Below are 19,148 nucleotides of genomic sequence, written 5' to 3'. Positions count from 1 at the left end.
TCGATCCTACTCCCCGTCTGGTCCTTGTCGTCATCCCTCGATCCTACTCCCCGTCTGGTCCTTGTCGTCATCCCTCGATCCTACTCCCCGTCTGGTCCTTGTCGTCCCTCGATCCTACTCCCCGTCTGGTCCTTGTCGTCCCTCGATCCTACTCCCTGTCTGGCCCTAGTTATTCCCCAAACCCACCCCTGTGCTGTCCAATTGTATAAAACATGGAGTTTAACTTAGAAAATTGCTTTTAAAAATAAACCTTGTTATAAGAAAATGTTACTGGTGAGTATTTGACCAATTAATACAGAAAGGCATTGCACACATCTCGCCTGTAAGAGTTTCAGTCAAGAGACATATACCCTAGGCATCACTGCACCAAAAATGATAGAGGGTTAAAAGCAGCAAGCTGTGGCCATCACTTGGACTGTGAGGAATGGCCATATGGCATTATTGGATTGTCTCTCTCTCATCCTCTTTTACCTTCATTTCTCTTTGTCCACAGGCACAATCTTGGTCCATTTCTTGTGCTTCCGCTGCCTGCTGGTCCCATTGGAGGATCAATAAAGTGCAGACCCACAATTTCTGCTGCTGCCAATGGCTGTGCTTGAGACCTGTGAGGCATCAGGCCATCGACCCCCTCGAAGGCGTGCAGTTCATCTCCTGAATATTGATAATGTGTGCCTGCCGACAGCAACACATTATCGACATAAAAGCAGCATTTGCTATTTAGCAAAATACCTGAACGGTTTCAGCGTGGACGCCTTAGTTGGTGGGTTTACAGGGAAGGTTTGATCACAGTTCTGGATCACTGCAGGTGCTGAAAAGGATAAAATGATGGAGTGGGTTTTACAAATGAATGCTCCCGGCACAGAGATTCACGTGATGGGAGCGGTCAGGGATTCTGGCACAGAAGTATACGTGTCCCATGTGATTCTCTATTCATAAAGTTAATGGAATGAAACTGTGCAGGGCACACTGGCCTCTGCATCTGAACTCCAGTCACGCAGAGCTCTGCACTTCAGCTCTAATATGTAAAATCTAGCATAGTGTTTCTGTTATACCAGAGTGCAGTGTGATGTTCTTTTCATGGAGTTAGAATTTTATAGGTGGGCTCAGCTCTCCTGGGGAGGGGTAACATCAGGCGGGGATCCTGTATCTGATCATCCTCCAGTGCTCGGTGCTCGTGCTTGGCTGTGATGCCCTCCAAGGTCAAACACCCTGCTGGAACTCTGTCTAGACTCTCACAGGAAGAACAGACAATTAAGGGAGGCACCTTGGTCCAAATGCCTGTGGGACTGTACCCCAGTACGAGTTAGCACCTTCAGGAGAGGAGGCAGAAAACTGGAGAGACAACAACCAAAGTTGCTTTCTGTTCTTTCGCTCGGCTCGTATACAGATTTGCCTGATTAATAATCCTGGATTAATGCATTCCTCCTTCATTGTTGCTCTGGAAAAAAACAAACTTATGCCCGTCTAAAGATTAAAATTCCGTAGTGTTAAAGCTGGCCACCCACTGGTGCAAGCTGCTATTCTTCACCTGTGTGTGCGTCTAGACGTGAGTGTCAGCAGACTACTTGCCTGCAAGGTGACATCGCACCTGTTCTCACCCAGTCACCCCTCACTAAACAGCGATCAGGAGTAGAAGCACGAACTGAATTCCACCCTCCCTGCAACCCCTTCATAGCCCCGGGACAACTGAAACCAATTTTAAGGTGCCTCTCACTAGCAAAGCTGAGCTAAGCTAACTCAGTAAAGACCACAGACTGACCCTGGGACCTGCTAATCTGTATGGGGCAGTACCACACCAATCACTGTATTTACCCATTGCACCAGTGTGGAGGAGGAGCAGGAATTGGAAACTGCTGAACCAAGGGGGCCTTAAGCTCCTGAAATACTGTGTGGAATTAAGACACAAAGGACATGTGGGTGCAATCATCCAGTCTGCGGGGATATCTCCCACTTTTAGCAGAGTGATTATTGCGCTATTATCCCTGCCATAATTAGCACACACTATCATTTTCCACTAGTCCATTAAATACGGGTGTGGTGAGCAGTCGGGCAGTAAATCACCAATTAACAAGCAAAAACAATTAAAATCAACCATTTTGAAGTTGGATTGAACAACCCTCCTCTGCTGAAGAAATACTGAGCCACAGAGTTCCTATAGCTAGCCAGCCGTGTATGGGAGTGCTGGGATTATTCTGCATCCCCACAAGCTCTCAAAACGGTGACTTATTTTAATCCGTGCCTTTATCTTTGTGAGCATTTTTTAAGTGAAAAAGGGGGCTGACGGAAGGATTTCTCAGACTGATTAATGATGGCAGTGAGGGGACGTTTCAATCCCTTCATTGCTGCTATTTTTAAAGTGTGAAACAACTAAGGATTGAAGTTTAATGTTAATGCAACTCTCTGTCAAGGTAACAATCACTCCTGCACGCCCTTCAAAACCAGGCATAATGCACTCGTTCTTTTGTTCTCGGTTCCTAACCTAATTCTTGAGTTTCAATTTAATTTGTTCCATTCCCCTCACACCCCCCAGAGATACTGACTCATACTTGGGTTAAGGCTCCACAGTTTTGTCCATTCTCTCCCAAACAGCTACTCTTCACGTGTGTGCCTGGGCAGCGAGTGTCGGCAGAGTATTTGATCAAAATGTGGGACATCACAGCCGAGCTTGTTCCTCTCCCGACCTGGTGCCTATTGCTCATGCACTGTCCAGCAGGGGTCACTGGATCATGATCAGGAACAGGCACCCTGGGGCACGTAGACTGATGTTAGCTCCCCTATTTTCACCCTGCCTAAGGTTAGCTAACTCAATATCACTACTTTCCTTCAGTATATTAATTTACGACACTTTGAATCTTCGTCAGCATTCGGACAGACAGAAGCAATAAATTTATCAGGATCTGATGACAAATAAGTGAGGGATCACTTTGGGACCAGTGATCATAATTCCATTAGTTTTAAGATAGCTATGGAGAATGATAGGTCTGGCCCAAAAGTTAAAATTCTAAATTGGGGAAAGGCCAATTTTGATGGTATTAGACAGGAACTTTCAGAAGTTGATTGGGAGAGTCTGTTGGCAGGCAAAGGGACGTCTGGTAAGTAGGAGGCTTTCAAAAGTATGTTAACCAGGGTTCAGGGTAAGCACATTCCTTATAAAGTGAAGGGCAAGGCTGGTAGAAGTAGGGAACCTTGGATGACTCGGGAGATTGAGGCCCTAGTCAGAAAGAAGAAGGAGGCATATGACATGCATAGGCAGCTGGGATCAAGTGGATCCACTGAAGAGTATAGAGATTGCCGGAGTAGAGTTAAGAGAGAAATCAGGAGGGCAAAAAGGGGACATGAGATTGCTTTGGAAGAAAAGGCGAAGGAGAATCCAAAGAGCTACTACAAATACATAAAGGGCAAAAGAGTAACTAGGGAGAGAGTAGGGCCTCTTAAGGATCAACAAGGTCATCTATGTGCGGAACCACAAGAGATGGGTGAGATCCTAAATGAATATTTCACATCGGTATTTACGGTTGAGAAAGGCATGGATGTTAGGGAACTTGGGGAAATAAATAGTGATGTCTTGAGGAGTGTACATATTACAGAGAGGGAGGTGCTGGAAGTCTTAACGCGCATCAAGGTAGATAAATCTCCGGGACCTGATGAAATGTATCCCAGAACGTTATGGGAGGTTAGGGAGGAAATTGCGGGTCCCCTAGCAGAGATATTTGAATCATCGACAGCTACAGGTGAGGTGCCTGAAGATTGGAGGGTAGCAAATGTTGTTCCTTTGTTTAAGAAGGGAGGCAGGGAAAAGCCTGGGAACTACAGACCGGTGAGCCTGACATCTGTAGTGGGTAAGTTGTTAGAGGGTATTCTGAGAGACAGGATCTACAGGCATTTGGAGAGGCAGGGACTGATTAGGAACAGTCAGCATGGTTTTGTGAGTGGAAAATCATATCTCACGAATTTGATTGAGTTTTTTGAAGGGGTAACCAAAAAGATAGATGAGGGCTGTGCAGTAGACGTGGTCTACATGGACTTTAGCAAAGCCTTTGACAAGGTACCGCATGGTAGGTTGTTACATAAGGTTAAATCTCACGGGATCCAAGGTGAGGTAGCCAATTGGATACAAAATTGGCTTGACGACAGAAGACAGAGGGTGGTTGTAGAGGGTTGTTTTTCAAACTGGAGGCCTGTGACCAGCAGTGTGCCTCAGGGATCGGTGCTGGGTCCGCTGTTATTTGTTATTTATATTAATTATTTGGATGAGAATTTAGGAGGCATAGTTAGTAAGTTTGCAGATGACACCAAGATTGGTGGCATTGTGGACAGTGAAGAAGGTTATCTAGGATTGCAACGGGATCTTGATAAATTGGGCCAGTGGGCCGATGAATGGCAGATGGTGTTTAATTTAGATAAATGTGAGGTGATGCATTTTGGTAGATCGAATCGGGCCAGGACCTACTCCGTTAATGGTAGGGCGTTGGGGAGAGTTATAGAACAAAGAGATCTAGGAGTACAGGTTCATAGCTCCTTGAAAGTGGAGTCACAGGTGGATAGGGTGGTGAAGAAGGCATTCGGCATGCTTGGTTTCATTGGTCAGAACATTGAATACAGGAGTTGGGATGTCTTGTTGAAGTTGTACAAGGCATTAGTAAGGCCACACTTGGAATACTGTGTACAGTTCTGGTCACCCTATTATAGAAAGGATATTATTAAACTAGAAAGAGTGCAGAAAAGATTTACTAGGATGCTACTGGGACTTGATGGTTTGACTTATAGGGAGAGGTTGGATAGACTGAGACTTTTTTCCCTGGAGAGTAGGAGGTTTAGGGGTGATCTTATAGAAGTCTATAAAATAATGAGGGGCATAGATAAGGTAGATAGTCAAAATCTTTTCCCAAAGGTAGAGGAGTCTATAACGAGGGGGCATAGATTTAAGGTGAGAGGGGAGAGATACAAAAGGGTCCAGAGGGGCAATTTTTTCACTCAAAGGGTGGTGAGTGTCTGGAACGAGCTGCCAGAGGCAGTAGTAGAGGCGGGTACAATTTTGTCTTTTAAAAAGCATTTGGACAGTTACATGGGTAAGATGGGTATAGAGGGATATGGGCCAAGTGCAGGCAATTGGGACTAGCTTAGTGGTATAAACTGGGCGACATGGACATGTTGGGCCGAAGGGCCTGTTTCCATGTTGTAAACTTCTATGATTCTATGATTCTATATAAAATGTTGAGCCTATGTGCACAATGTTATTGTTTTTTTTATTATGAATTTTGTATCAGCCTTTCTACAGGTAACCAGAAGGTCAGACGCTGCCACATCCTTCACAGAGAGAAATATCTTGCAGTGAGGTACATAAGGTCCAGATTTAACTATTTCAACATAGATTTCAATCGGAATTGTTAAGTGAAGCCTCATCTTTCAGTAAAATTTTAGTTGTTCCCGAGACTTGATCATGATCGTTGCACTGAGAGTAATCTGGCCTCTCCGAACTGCCAAAGGCAGTCTCCATTTTCAGCCAGTTAAATCAGCAGATTCAAATTTCCCTGGAATCTGGGAGATTGAATCTGACAATTTTCATGCAACTGTGACAAAAATGAAGCAGTTCTGCCTTGTTTTAGCTTTGTACCGATTCCTTTAATTCTGTCACCAGTCATAAGGAATCTAAGATGAGCTATCGTCAGCATCTTATCCCAAGCTTAACTCGATACAAATGTTGCAAGTTTTGTCGGTTGCCTGCAAGGGTTGAGGAAGGACCCAAGCTGTCAGTTTTCATCTCGAGATATATTTATCTATTTGTGATTTTTAAAAATCTTACAACTGCGCATACTTCCATGGTAAATTTCTATGTCCACATTTAAAATGTAAAACTGCCTATGTAAACTTGTCACACTGTAATTACACCTTCCCACCAGTAGTGGTATTATACCCACTATACCTGCATCTCCCACTTCCTCAGCCTGTGACGGCTTGGTTGGAATCCTGTACGGTGATCTTGGGTGTGGAACTGTTGTATTGGTGTGTAATGCTGGGCTTGTTAACACAACAGGTAAGCATGGCAGTGCACACTAACACCACTGCCACCTGTAAAAATGATCTATGAACATACTCCACCCACTCAAATAAGGTAGCTCCCAGAGCTCGGGTATCATAACTCAAACCCATCCGCACCAACACAGTAGGCAAGTACAGGATTACACAATAATACCACTGTCACTTCCTGGAATCAGACTCCAGATCATTCACAACCCGAGTCACTCAGTAAAGTTTATTTCCTACCACGATGCACCATGTATAGTATACCGTGTACTATAAATCGGTCATAACCAAACAATAATTGCCATAGAAGAAACTGTATTAATGAATTGCAACGTACCATCTCTGATATCTTGTTTCCAGGCTGTCAGGAATCTAAGCTATCAGGAAAGATTTTTTTAAAGTTGGGTCTATTTTCTTTGAAAAAGAAAAGACTTTGAAGTGACCTAATTGAAGTTTTAATAATTATGAAGAGATATGACAAAGTTGATCCTGGCAAATTGTTCAGTGTGGTGAAGGGTTCAAATAAGAGGAGATATTAAGTTTAAAAATTAGAAAATTAGGAGTAAGAAGGGGAGTCAGGTGGAACATATTAATCTAAAGGATAACCGAGAAAGGAAGCTGTTTCCAGGGAGGGACATCGAAAGAGACAGTATAAATGGGCTCGAGTGACAACTAGACGTGTTTCTGGAAAAAGAAGGGGTTGAGTGATATGGCGAGAAAGTGGATAGGTGGGGTTGATGTATCAAAAGTGATGAACTTATTGGGCCTAATGTCCTTAGCCTTTTGCTAAATGTTTTTCACTGTCAGAAATATAGTCAATATTCCAAAATAGGCATTTTCTTGATAAGACCATTTTTTAATAAAAGCTTTCCCTAGATTCAGAAGCATTGGACGACCTCACTCAACCTGTGCGAGACCAGGCCTGGATCTGAACTGCCAGCAGGTTTCGGGTAGAAGGCCACGCTGGAGAGTTAATATCCTGCCCACTCATCGCAGAATGAGACCTGGTCGATTTCAAATCCCAATGGCCAATTTCCCACCGTTCCGCATGGAAAATCATCGGGAAGCGGCGGAAAATCATGCACCAACACCAGGTAGGTGGTGTGATTGGCTGCCAGGCTGTCTTGTGATTGGGAAAGGGGGGGTGGGGGTTGTGAATCCACAGCAGGGGAGGCCCAAACTTACTCTGTGGGGCCCAGACAGCAATCTGCTCCTCTTGGTCTCGCAAGAAAAATAAAAAAACTTGCCTGTTTTGGCCCCGATCCTCTTACCCACTGTCTTCATCTGGTGGAAAAGCCACTGTGGTTTCCCGCTCAGGCCATTCATCGTCCCCCAAGGTCACCTTCCTTTTTCTCAGAGATAATCACTGTCTGGGATAATTCCCAAAAGGAGCAGGCTAGTCGAACCATGGGCCAAATAGCCTGTTGCTAAGATTTCCCATGTTCCTCTTTGAGTCCCATGATTCCCTTTTTTTTTATTCGTTCATGGGATGTGGGCGTCGCTGGCGAGGCCGGCATTTATTGCCCATCCCTAATTGCCCTTGAGAAGGTGGTGGTGAGCCGCCTTCTTCAACCAGTGCAGTCCGTGTGGTGAAGGTTCTCCCACAATGCTGTTAGGTCGGGAGTTCCAGGATTTTGACCCAGCGACGATGAAGGAACGGCGATATATTTCCAAGTCGGGATGGTGTGTGAGACTTGGAGAGAACGTGCAGGTGGTGTTGTTCCCATGTGCCTGCTGCCCTTGTCCTTCCAGGTGGTAGAGGTCGCGGGTTTGGGAGGTGCTGTCGAAGAAGCCTTAGCGAGTTGCTGCAGTGCATCTTATAGATGGTACACACTGCAGCCACTGTGCGTCAATGGTGGAGGGAGTGAATGTTTAAGGTGGTGGATGGGGTGCCAATCAAGTGTGCTGCTTTGTCCTGAATGGTGTCGAGCTTCTTGAGTGTTGTTGGAGCTGCACTCATCCAGGCAAGCGGAGCATATTCCATTACACTCCTGACTTGTGCCTTGTAGATGGTGGGAAGGCTTTGGGGAGTCAGGAGGTGAGTCACTCGCTGCAGAATACCCAGTTTCTGACCTGCTCTTGTAGCCACAGTATTTATATGGCTGGTCCAGTTAAATTTCTGGTCAATGGTGACCCCCAGGATATTGATGGTGGGGGATTCTGTGATGGTAATGCCGTTGAATGTCAAGGGGAGGTGTTTAGATTCTCTTGTTGGAGATGGTCATTGCCTGGCACTTGTCTGGCTCGAATGTTACTTGCCACTTACAAGCCCAAGCCTGGATGTTGTCCAGGTCTTGCTGCATGCGGGCACGGACTGCTTCATTATCTGAGGGGTTGCAAATGGAACTGAATACTGTGCAATCATCAGCGAACATCCCCATTTCTGACCTTACGATGGAGGGAAGGTCATTGATGAAGCAGCTGAAGATGGTTGGGCCTAGGACACTGCCTTGAGGAACTCCTGCAGCGATATCCTGGGGTTGAGATGATTGGCCTCCAACAACCACTGCTATCTTCCTTTGTGCTAGGTATGACCCCAGCCACTGGAGAGTTTTCCCCCTGATTCCCATTGATTGCCAATTTTACTAGGGCTCCTTGATGCTCAGTCAAATGCTGCCTTGATGTCAAGGGCAGTCACTCTCACCTCACCTCTGGAATTCAGCACTTTTGTCCATGTTTGGACCAAGGCTGTAATGAGGTCTGGAGCCGATGGTCCTGGCGGAACCCAAACTGAGCATCGGTGAGCAGGTTATTGGTGAGTAAGTGCCGCTTGATAGCACTGTCGACGACACCTTCCATCACTTTGCTGATGATTGAGTGAAGTCTGATGGGGCGGTAGTTGGCCGGATTGGATTTGTCCTGCTTTTTGTGGACAGGACATACCTGGGCAATTTTCCACATTGTCGGGTGGATGCCAGTGTTGTGGCTGTACTGGAACAGTTTGGCTAGAGGCACAGCTAGTTCTGGAGCACAAGTCTTCAGCACTACAGCTGGGATGTTGTCGAGGCCCATAGCCTTTGCTGAATCCAGCGCACTCAGCCGTTTCCTGATATCACATGGGGTGAATCGAATTGGCTGAAGACTGGCTTCTGTGATGGTGGGGCTATCGGGAGGAGGCTGAGATGGATCGTCCACTCGGCACTTCTGGCTGAAGGTGGTTGCAAATACTTCAGCCTTGTCTTTTGCACTCACGTGCTGGGCTCTGCCATCATTAAGGATGGGATGTTTACAGAGCCTCCTCCTCCCATTAGTTGTTTAATTGTCCACCACCATTCACAACTGGATGTGGCAGGACTGCAGAGCTTTGATCTGATCCGTTGGTTGTGGAATCGCTTAGCTCTGTCTATAGCATGTTGCTTCCGCTGTTTAGCATGCATGTAGTCCTGAGTTGTAGCTTCACCAGGTTGGCACTTCATTTTTAGGTACACCTGGTGCTGCTCCTGGCATGCTCTTCTACACTCCTCATTGAACCAGGGTTGATCCCCTGGCTTGTTGGTAATGGTAGAGTGAGGAATATGCCGGGCCATGAGGTTACAGATTGTGCTGGAATACAAATCTGCTGCTGCTGATGGCCCACAGTGCCTCATGGATGCCCAGTTTTGAGCTGTTTGATCTGTTCTGAATCTATCCCATTTAGCACGGTGATAGTGCCACACAACACGGTGAACTCAGTGTAAAGACGGGACTTCGTCTCCACAAGGACAGTGTGGTCAATTCTGTCAAGGACAGATGCAATTGCAACAGGTAGATTGGTGAGGACGAGGTCAAGTAGGTTTTTCCCTCATGTTGGTTCTCTCACCACCTGCCACAGGCCCAGTCTGGCAATTATGTCCTTCAGGACTCGGCCAGCTCGGTCAGTAGTGGTGCTACCGAGCCACTCTTGGTGATGGACATTGAAGTCCCCCACCCAGAGTACATTTTGTGCCCTTGCTACCCTCAGTGCTTCCTTCAAGTGGTGTTCAACATGGAGGAGGACTGATTCATCAGCTGAGGGAGGGCAGTAGGTGGTAATCAGCAGGAGGTTTCCTTGCCCATGCTTGACCTGATGCCATGAGATTTCATGGGGCCCAGAGTCAATATTGAGGACTCCCAGGACCGCTCCCTCCAGACTGTATATCACTGTGATTTAACTTACTGCAGCTGAATATTACACTTGTGAAAGTGGTAAATTGTATTTTGGCATTTTGTGGTAAATTGGTGGCATTACCCCATACTTAGTGTATACATACCCTGAATGTCCACACAGTGGACACCCCTGTGCTATGCCTCTACTGATGTGAATTCAGCTCGCTCACAATCAAAAGCAAAATACTGCGGACGCTGGAAACCTGAAATAAAAACAGAAAATGCTGGAGAAGCTCAGCAAATCAGGCAGCATCTGTGGAGAAAGAAACAGAGTTAACGTTTCAGAATTGACAAACCCAGTTCTGACCAAAGGTCTTCGACCTGAAACGTTAACTCTGTTTCTTTCTCCACAGATGCTGCCTGACTTGCTGAGATTCTCCAGCATTTTCTGTTTTTATTTCTGCTCGTTCACAGTCAGGCTCGATTGTTTCTCCCAGTCAGCACCCTGTGTTAGTGATTCACCTCTATTGATGTTAATTCAGTTGTAGGGTCTAGTCCATATCATTACTCACTGGACAAAAGCCACTTGATAATGTTGGTTCTTACCCTTTTCAGTCTTGTCTACCTCTGCTCACAAAGGGATTAGTATCTGCCTGTGGTTGTGGTGCCTTAATGACTCTCCTGTGAGCGGATTAAGGCAGACCATGATAGGGCTTTAGAAGTCACACTGCACATAGCTGAAAAGCTTTATTCATGTAGGACAAAGGCTTTGGCTATTTTTGCTCTAACTTTTTTCCCTTTTTCTTTCCGTTGATTACTCGGTTCCTCCTGCATGGCCCTGAAATCCCTCCTGCACTATGTGGGAAGTCATGGACACTATGGGTGTCCCTGGCGACTACATGTGCAGGAAGTGTGTCCAGCTGCAACTACTGACTAACCGTATTTCGGAGCTGGAGCTGCGGGTGGATTCATTGTGGAGCATCCGTGATGCTGAGATTATCATGGATAGCACGTTCAGTGAGGTGGTCACACCGCAGGTAAAGATTATGCAGGAAGAAAAGAAACGAGTGAATGTCAGGAAGAGTAGAAGGACTAGGCAGGTGTGGCAGGAGTCCCCTGGGGCCATCTCCTTCTCAAATAGATATACTGCTTTGGATACTGTTGGGGGAGATGGCTTATCAGGGTTGGCTCAGCTGCACAGGAGGGGAGGAATAAGAATGGCTGGGCTATAGTGGTAGGGATTCGATTGTAAGGGGAACAGATAGGTGTTTCTGCGGCCGCAAACGTGACTCCAGGATGGTATGTTGTCTCCCTGGTGCTAGGGTCAAGGATGTCACGGAGCGGCTGCAGGGCATTCTGGAGGGGGAAGGTGAACAGCCAGTAGTCGTGGTCCATGTCGGTACCAACAACATAGGTTTAAAAAAAGGGATGAGGTCCTGCAAGGTGAATTTAAGGAGTCAGGAGATAAATTAAAAAGCAGGACTTCAAAGGTAGTGATCTCAGGATTACTACCAGTGCCACATGCTAGTGAGTATAGGAACAGGAGAATAGACCAGATGAATGCGTGGCTGCAGGGATGGTGTAGGAGGGAGGGATTTAGATTCCTGGGACATTGGGATCGGTTCTGGGGAAAGTGGGACCTGTACAAGCGAGACGGGTTACACCTGAGCAGGACCGGGACCGATATCCTCACGGGGATGTTTGCTAGTGCTGTTGGGGAAGGTTTAAACTAGAATGGCAGGGGGATGGGAACCTGAGTGGGGAGACAGAGAGGGAAACAAGGATAGAAACAAAAGACAGAAAGGGAAGAAGCAATAGTGGAAGGCAGAGAAAACGAGGGCGAAAAACAAATAGGGCCGTAGTGCAAAATAAAACTAAGATGACTAGCAATCTTAAAAAGACAAGTCTAAAAGCATGGTGTCTTAATGCGCGGAGCATTCGCAATAAGGTAGATGAATTAACAGCGCATATAGATATTAACGGTTATGATATAGTTGCGATTATGGAGACATGGCTGCAGGGTGACCAAGGATGGGAACTGAACATCCAGGCAGGGGTATTCAATATTTAGGAAGGACAGGCAAAAAGGGAAAGGAGGTGGGGTAGCGTTGTTAGTAAAGGAGGAAATCAATGCAATAGTGAGAAAGGATATTGGCTTGGAAAATCATGATGTGGAATCTGTATGGGTGGAGCTAAGAAACACCAAGGGGCAGAAAACGTTGGTGGGGGTTGTCTATAGGCCCCCAAGTAGTAGTGGAGATGTAGGGGAGGGCATTAAACAGGAAATTAGAGACGCGTGCAAGAAGGGTACAACTATAATCATGGGTGACTTTAATCTATATATAGATTGGTCAAACCAAATTAGCAATAATACTGTGGGGGAGGAATTCCTGGAGTGTGTACGTGATGGTTTTCTAGACCAACACGTTGAGGAACCAACCAGAGAACAGGCGATTCTAGACTGGGTATTGTGCAATGAGAAAGGATTCATTAACAATCTTGTTGTGTAGGGTCCCTTAGGGAAGAGCGACCATAACATGATAGAATTCCTCATTAAGATGGAGAGTGAAGTAGTTGAATCTGAAACTAGGGTCCTGAATCTAAATAAAGGAAATTACGAAAGTATGAGGTGTGAGTTGGCTACGATAGATTGGGGAACTTTACTAAAAGGGATGACGGTGGATAGGCAGTGGCTAATATTTAAAGAACGTGTGCAGGAATTATAACAATTATTCATTCCTGTCTGGTGCAAAAATAGAACAGGAAAGGTAGCTCAACCGTGGCTTACAAAAGAAATTAGGGATAGTATTAGATCCAAAGAGGAGACATATAAAATTGCCAGAAAAAGCGGCAAGCCTGAGGATTGGGAGCAGTTCAGAATTCAGCAAAAGAGGACAAAGAGATTGATTAAGAGGGGAAAAATAGAGTATGAGAGTAAACTAGCAGGGAACATAAAAACTGACTGTAAAAGCTTCTATAAATATATCGAGAAAAAGATTAGTGAAGACAAATGTAGGTCCCTTAGAGTCAGAAATGGGGGAAATTATAATGGGGAACAAAGAAATGGCAGAACAATTAAACACATACTTTGGTTCTGTCTTCACAAAGGAGGACACAAATAACCTCCAAGAAATATTAGGGAACCAAGGGTCTAGTGAGAGGGAGGAACTGAAGAAAACCAGTATTGGTTAAAAAAAAGTAGTGCTAGGGAAATTAATGGGGCTAAAGGCTGACAAATCCCCAGGGCCTGATAATCTACATCCCAGAGTACTAAAGGAAGTGGCCCTGGAAATAGTGGATGCATTGGTGATCATCTTCCAAAATTCTATAGACTCTGGAACAGTTCCTACAGATTGGAGGGTGGCAAATGTAACCCCACTATTTAAAAAAGGAGGGAGAGAAAAAACAGGGAATTACAGACCAGTTACCCTAACATCAGTAGTGGGGAAAATGTTAGAGTCTATTATAAAAGATAATAACAGAACACTTGGAGGGCATTAACAGGATTGGACAAGGTCAGCATAGATTTATGAAAGGGAAATCATGCTTAACAAATCTACTGGAGTTTTTTGAGGATGTAACTCGTAGAATAGATAGGGGAGAACCAGTGGATGTGGTGTATTTGGATTTTCAGAAGGCTTTTGATAAGGTCCCACACAAGAGGTTAGTGTTTAAAATTAAAGAACATGGGATTGGGGGGAATATACTGGCATGGATTGAGAATTGGTTGACAGACAGGAAACAGAGAGTAGGAATAAACAGGTCTTTTTCCAGGTGGCAGGCAGCGACTAGTGGGGTACCGCAGGGATCAGTACTTGGGCCCCAGCTATTCACAATATATATCAATGATTTGGATGAGGGAACTAAATGTAATATTTCCAAGTTTGCAGACAACACAAAGCTGGGGTGGAATGTGAGCTGTGAACAGGATGCAAAGAGGCTCCAATGTGATTTAGACAAGTTGGGTGAGTGGGCAAGAACATGGCAGATGCAGCATAACGTGGATAAATGTGAGGTTATCCACTTTGGTTGTAAAAACAGAAAGGCAGATTATTATCTGAATGGTGATAGATTGGGAAAAGGGGAGGCACAACGAGACCTGGGTGTCCTTGTACAACAGTCTCTGAAAGCGAGCATTCAGGTGCAGCAAGCAGTTAGGAAGGCGAATGGTATGTTGGCCTTCATTGCAAGAGGATTTGAGTACAGGAGCAGGGATGTCTTACTGCAGTTATACAGGCCCTTGGTGAGACCACATCTGGAGTATTGTGTGCAGTTTTGGTCCCCTTATCTGAGGAAGGATGTCCTTGCCACGGAGGGAGTGCAACGAAGGTTTACCAGACTGATTCCTGGGATGGCAGGACTGACGTATGAGGAAAGATTGGGTCAACTCGGCCTATATTCACTAGAGTTTAGAAGAATGAGAGGTGATCTCATCAAAACATATAAAATTCTAACAGGACTAGGCAGACTAGATGCAGGGAGGATGTTCCTGATGGCTGGGGAGTCCAGAACCAGGGGTCACAGTCTCAGGATACGAGGTATACCATTTAGAACCGAGATGATGAGAAATTTATTCACTCAGAGGGTGGTGAACCTGTGGAATTCTCTACCACAGAAGGCAGTGGAGGCCAAGTCATTAAATATATTCAAGAAGGAGATAGATATATTTCTTAATGCTAAAGGGATCATGGGCTATGGGGAAAAAGCGGGAACAGGGTACTGAGTTGGACGATCAGCCATGATCATTTTGAATGGTGGAGCAGGCCCGAAGGGCCGAATGGCCTACTCTTGCTCCTATTTTCTATGTTAATTCTACCAGGAAGACTTTTGAAATTTTTTAATGAATTTTGTGCTCAGCAAGACTTGAGATGTTCCTGCTGTGGAACAGAAGCACTACCATCAAGGTCAGATAGAGCAGGGTGAAGCTCCCTCAACATCACCCTAATCTGTCTTAGCCACAACTTTAGAAGAGCCTCCCCCACTCACCGGTCTGACATTTTCCCATTTTCCACACTAAACATCCTGTACTTCAGAGTGAGAGTGCCAATTAGTGCTGAATTCTGTTCAAGTCTGTGCTATGGACCCATCCTCACTGCCCAAACTCACCGGGCCAGAATTTGCTGTCAAAATAAGAGTCAGGCTAATGGCGCTTGTCATTATTTATGCATAAATGGTACAGCAACTTCAGGCGAGGGGCAGATGCACGTTTAAATGCGTAAATCCAAAAGTTGCTGCCCAGATGCACCGTTAGCTTTGTGAAAACGGCATCTCGCTGTCTGCCTCACCATTGAAATGAATTGAATGCCGTGAAGTTGTATATTTTTACAGTAGACACGAACTAAACTCACCACAGAAAGTTAAGCCTTGTCATTTCAAGTCTAAGTACCCTTTTAGTGATGTGATAAATGTTAATTACTGCCAGTAAACCTCTCTGGCACTGAAAATTAACTATTACAAGTGTGGAGTCTCATTCCTTCTGGTATTAATTGCTGGAGATTTAAAAAATGTAAAATTTTACATTTCTTTTTACCTTTCCTTCCTGTCCCTTTTTTCTCTCACTCTCAATCCAATCTTTCTTTCCCTCTCTTTAATTCTCTTTCTGTACCTGATTTAACATTGAATTCACCCATTCTAATTTACTCTTCTTTCAGAGTCCTTGCGCTGTTAATTTCACAATCCTTCAATCTGATTGGTTAAGGAGATACCCAGTTGCTTGCCCTGTTCATTCAGGTCCCAGATGCCTTGTTTCCCTCACTGTGACGTTATCAGCTCGCACTTTCAGCAGCTTGCCATGCGTTAGATGCCTTGCCACAGTGAATTATGGCCCATTATACTTGGAGATCTTACAACCAGCAGTCAGTGAGGAACTTCACCTCATCAGACTGAGCTAGATTTGAACCCAAGTGCCATAGATGACAAGCCAGTATCTAACTCACTGCACCACACAATCCCCTCAGATTTATTTTTGTGATGCACACTACCCTCGCTAAATTTCAAAAATCTTACCTTTAATATCTTGTGCATGTTGAATGTGAAATTTACTATTTTTCCATCTTTCCCAGTGGCTCTGTTAGCCAAAAACCTTCTAGATGTTAAGCATCCAATCGATTCGATAAATACCAATAACGATTGTGTAACATCCGCAGGTCATTAGAGCAAGTTATTCAGCAGAGAGCTTTGAATGTCAATTATCCAATTAGATGGTTTTATAACTTTGAAGTATTTACAAACATGTGCTGGACACATCTAGTGGTGGTCAGAGGGAATTACTTGTACTTTATCTCATCTTTGAACAGTAAGGCTGGATTTTTTTTTGTCTGTATGTCTGTGCATTTTGTGGCAGTTATGCTACACGCAAGCAATGCGTCCAATTCTCCTTTCCCCTACAGCACGACATGTAGCTTATTGCTTTGATGGGACTGAGAAAACACCCCGCCCCAAGAGGGGCTGACAGATTGCAGTGTGAGCCAGTGCTGGGACTGAAGGAACAGCACAAGAGCAGTTCAAAAACTGGAGATAAACTGAAAAGGACAGAATTAATTTGGATATTCAGGAATGGTCAATGATGGATGGGAATTAATAGAAATGAAGTGAAATGGATATGGCTGGGCCGGCCTCCCATCTTCCCCCCTTCATAAACTTGAGCTCATCCAAAACTCTACTGCCCGTACTCTAACTCGCACCAATTCCCGTTCACCCATCACCCCTGTGCTCGGTGACATACACTGGCTCCTGGTCCAGGAGCACCTCGATTTTAAAATTCTCATCCTTGTTTTCAAATCCCTCCATGGCCTTGCCCCATCCTATCTCTGTTACCTCCTCTGACCCTCTGAGATCTCTATACTCCTCCAATTCTGGCCTCTTGTGCATCCCCGATTTTAATCGCTCCACCTTTGATAGCTGCGCCTTCTAAGCTCTGGAATTCCTTCCCTGAACCTCTCTGCCTCTCTACCTCTTTCTCCTCCTTTAAAACGCTCCTTAAAACCTTTTGGTCACCTGTCCTAATATCTCATGTGGCTCGGTGTCAAATTTTGTTTGATAACACTCCTGTGAAGCACCTCAGGACGTTTTACTACATTTTTGACAGCACCTCCCAAACCTGCGACCTCTACCACCTAGATGGTCAAGAGCAGCAGGCACATGGGAACACCACCACCTGTACGTTCCCCTCCGAGTCACACACCATCCCGACTTGGAAATATATCGCCGTTCCTTCATCGTCGCTCGGTCAAAATCCTGGAACTCCCTTCCTAACAGCACTGTGGGAGAACCTTCACCACACGGACTGCAGCGGTTCAAGAAGGCGGCTCACCACCACCTTCTCAAGGGCAATTCGGGATGGGCAATAAATGCTGGCCTTGCCAGCGACACCCACATCCCATGAACGAATAAAAAAAAAATCAAAGCGCTATATAAATGCAAATTGTTGTTGGGGAGGCATTAACTGGGTTAAAATGAACAGAAGAGCGATGGACACAGATAGAAAATGGACACCAAATTTCAGCTTCTCTAACAAGCCCCTCTAGTACTACTGAGCTTTGCTGACAAGCTGAGCCAAGTGGTGCATATCCAAGAACTCTGCAGTCAACCTATAGGAACTAACACAATACGTGGTACCGCTGATCTCACTGGAAACCAATTCCTTCTCATTTGAGATAGACTTGGGCTTTTGCACACCCTCATACACAAGAATAACGATTTAAAAAATCTCCCATAGGACTCATGGTGAGGGAGTCAATGAGAGATAACCTACATCTTTTAGTGCTGCAGCTCACAGAATGGAAGTGGTCCTGCAGGAATCCAAAATGGACACAAAGCTGGACATAATGGGAAGTTGCTGAAGGAATCTTACTGAAGCAGACTGTGAGTTTGGAATGATGCCATTGTACCTGTAACAGAGTTTATCTTTTGCCAAGTCTAAAACTGGACTTTGGTAGAATCCCCAGCTCTAATTTTAACAGCGAACTTCAAAGAGTTGCTAGGGATGATGTAAAATCACTCAAAGTTTTCAAATATGCAGCAATCAAGAACAGGCCATACCATCAGAGGATTTCAGGAGATTTAATGTTACTCTGATGATGTGGCATCAGGATGATACCAGGATCGCTGACAACAGAGTTTCATGTAAGTGGAAAATGGATTTCTATCAGAAAAGAAAAATGTCTTTTTACGCCCACTTTACGTTTTAAAAAAATTCCCGACAACTTTCTCAAAATCTGTTTGTAACAAGAATAAGGAAATCGAACATCTCAACACCATTTAACAGGTTTTATTAACTGTACATCTGAGACATTGTACTGTTTAAAAACGTCAAACTTTTCTCTCATACCTCAGTAGATTAAATGAAACTTAAATCGAAATAAATACAGCTCAAGGCAGTTGTTCTGATTAATCAAAGAATCAATTGTCGTTTGTCATTTTGGAACCTCTAACAATTTCAATCTTCTGATGATTTTTGACATAATTGATTTAAGAAACAACCTAAAATTTCTGCCTGCCCACAAGGCTATGACTTACATTGTCAATTAAGGCCTGGGCAAGGGTTTCATTTAGTGTTTGTTTGTGGGAATAAAATGTGCTGCAAGTGAGAAGGGCCTGCAGCCTGTGTTATTCTGAGGCCAGTCCTGGACAGCCGGGTCTAATCTAACCAACATCACCAAAAAAACCAAGCAAAATACTGGAAATCTGAAATAAAAACAGAAAATGCTGGAGAAGCTCAGCAAGTCAGGCAGCATCTGTGGAGAAAGAAACAGAGCTAATGTTTCAGGTCAAAGTCCAGTTCTGACGAAAGGTCTTCGACCTGAAACGTTAACTCTGTTTCTTTCTCCACAGACGCTGCCTCAGTTGCTGAGCTTCTCCAGCATTTTCTGTTTTTATATCAGTAAAAAACAGATTATCAGGTCATTATCTCATTACTGTTTGTGGGACCTTGCTGTGCACAAATTGGCTGACACGTTTCCAACATTACAACAGTGATTACATTTCTAAAGTACTTCATTGGCTGTAAAGCACTCTGGGATGTCCTGAGGTTGTGAAAGGTGCTCTATAAATACACATTC

The 19,148-nt window shown here is 44.8% G+C and overlaps 1 long non-coding RNA gene across 1 annotated transcript; it reads left to right on the top strand.

Moving 5' to 3' along the window:
- Positions 1-5,267: 5,267 nt before the first annotated feature.
- On the top strand, positions 5,268-18,453 carry LOC137327687 (uncharacterized). The gene is made up of 3 exons (XR_010964511.1): positions 5,268-5,336; positions 6,901-7,118; positions 17,807-18,453. It is a non-coding gene; the product is annotated as an uncharacterized lncRNA (long non-coding RNA).
- Positions 18,454-19,148: the final 695 nt, after the last annotated feature.

Source organism: Heptranchias perlo, chromosome 12 (assembly GCF_035084215.1).
Source record: "Heptranchias perlo isolate sHepPer1 chromosome 12, sHepPer1.hap1, whole genome shotgun sequence".
Taxonomy (NCBI): domain Eukaryota; kingdom Metazoa; phylum Chordata; class Chondrichthyes; order Hexanchiformes; family Hexanchidae; genus Heptranchias; species Heptranchias perlo.
Note: the sequence above shows the minus strand (reverse complement) of the source record. Positions and strands in the feature narration are given on the sequence as shown.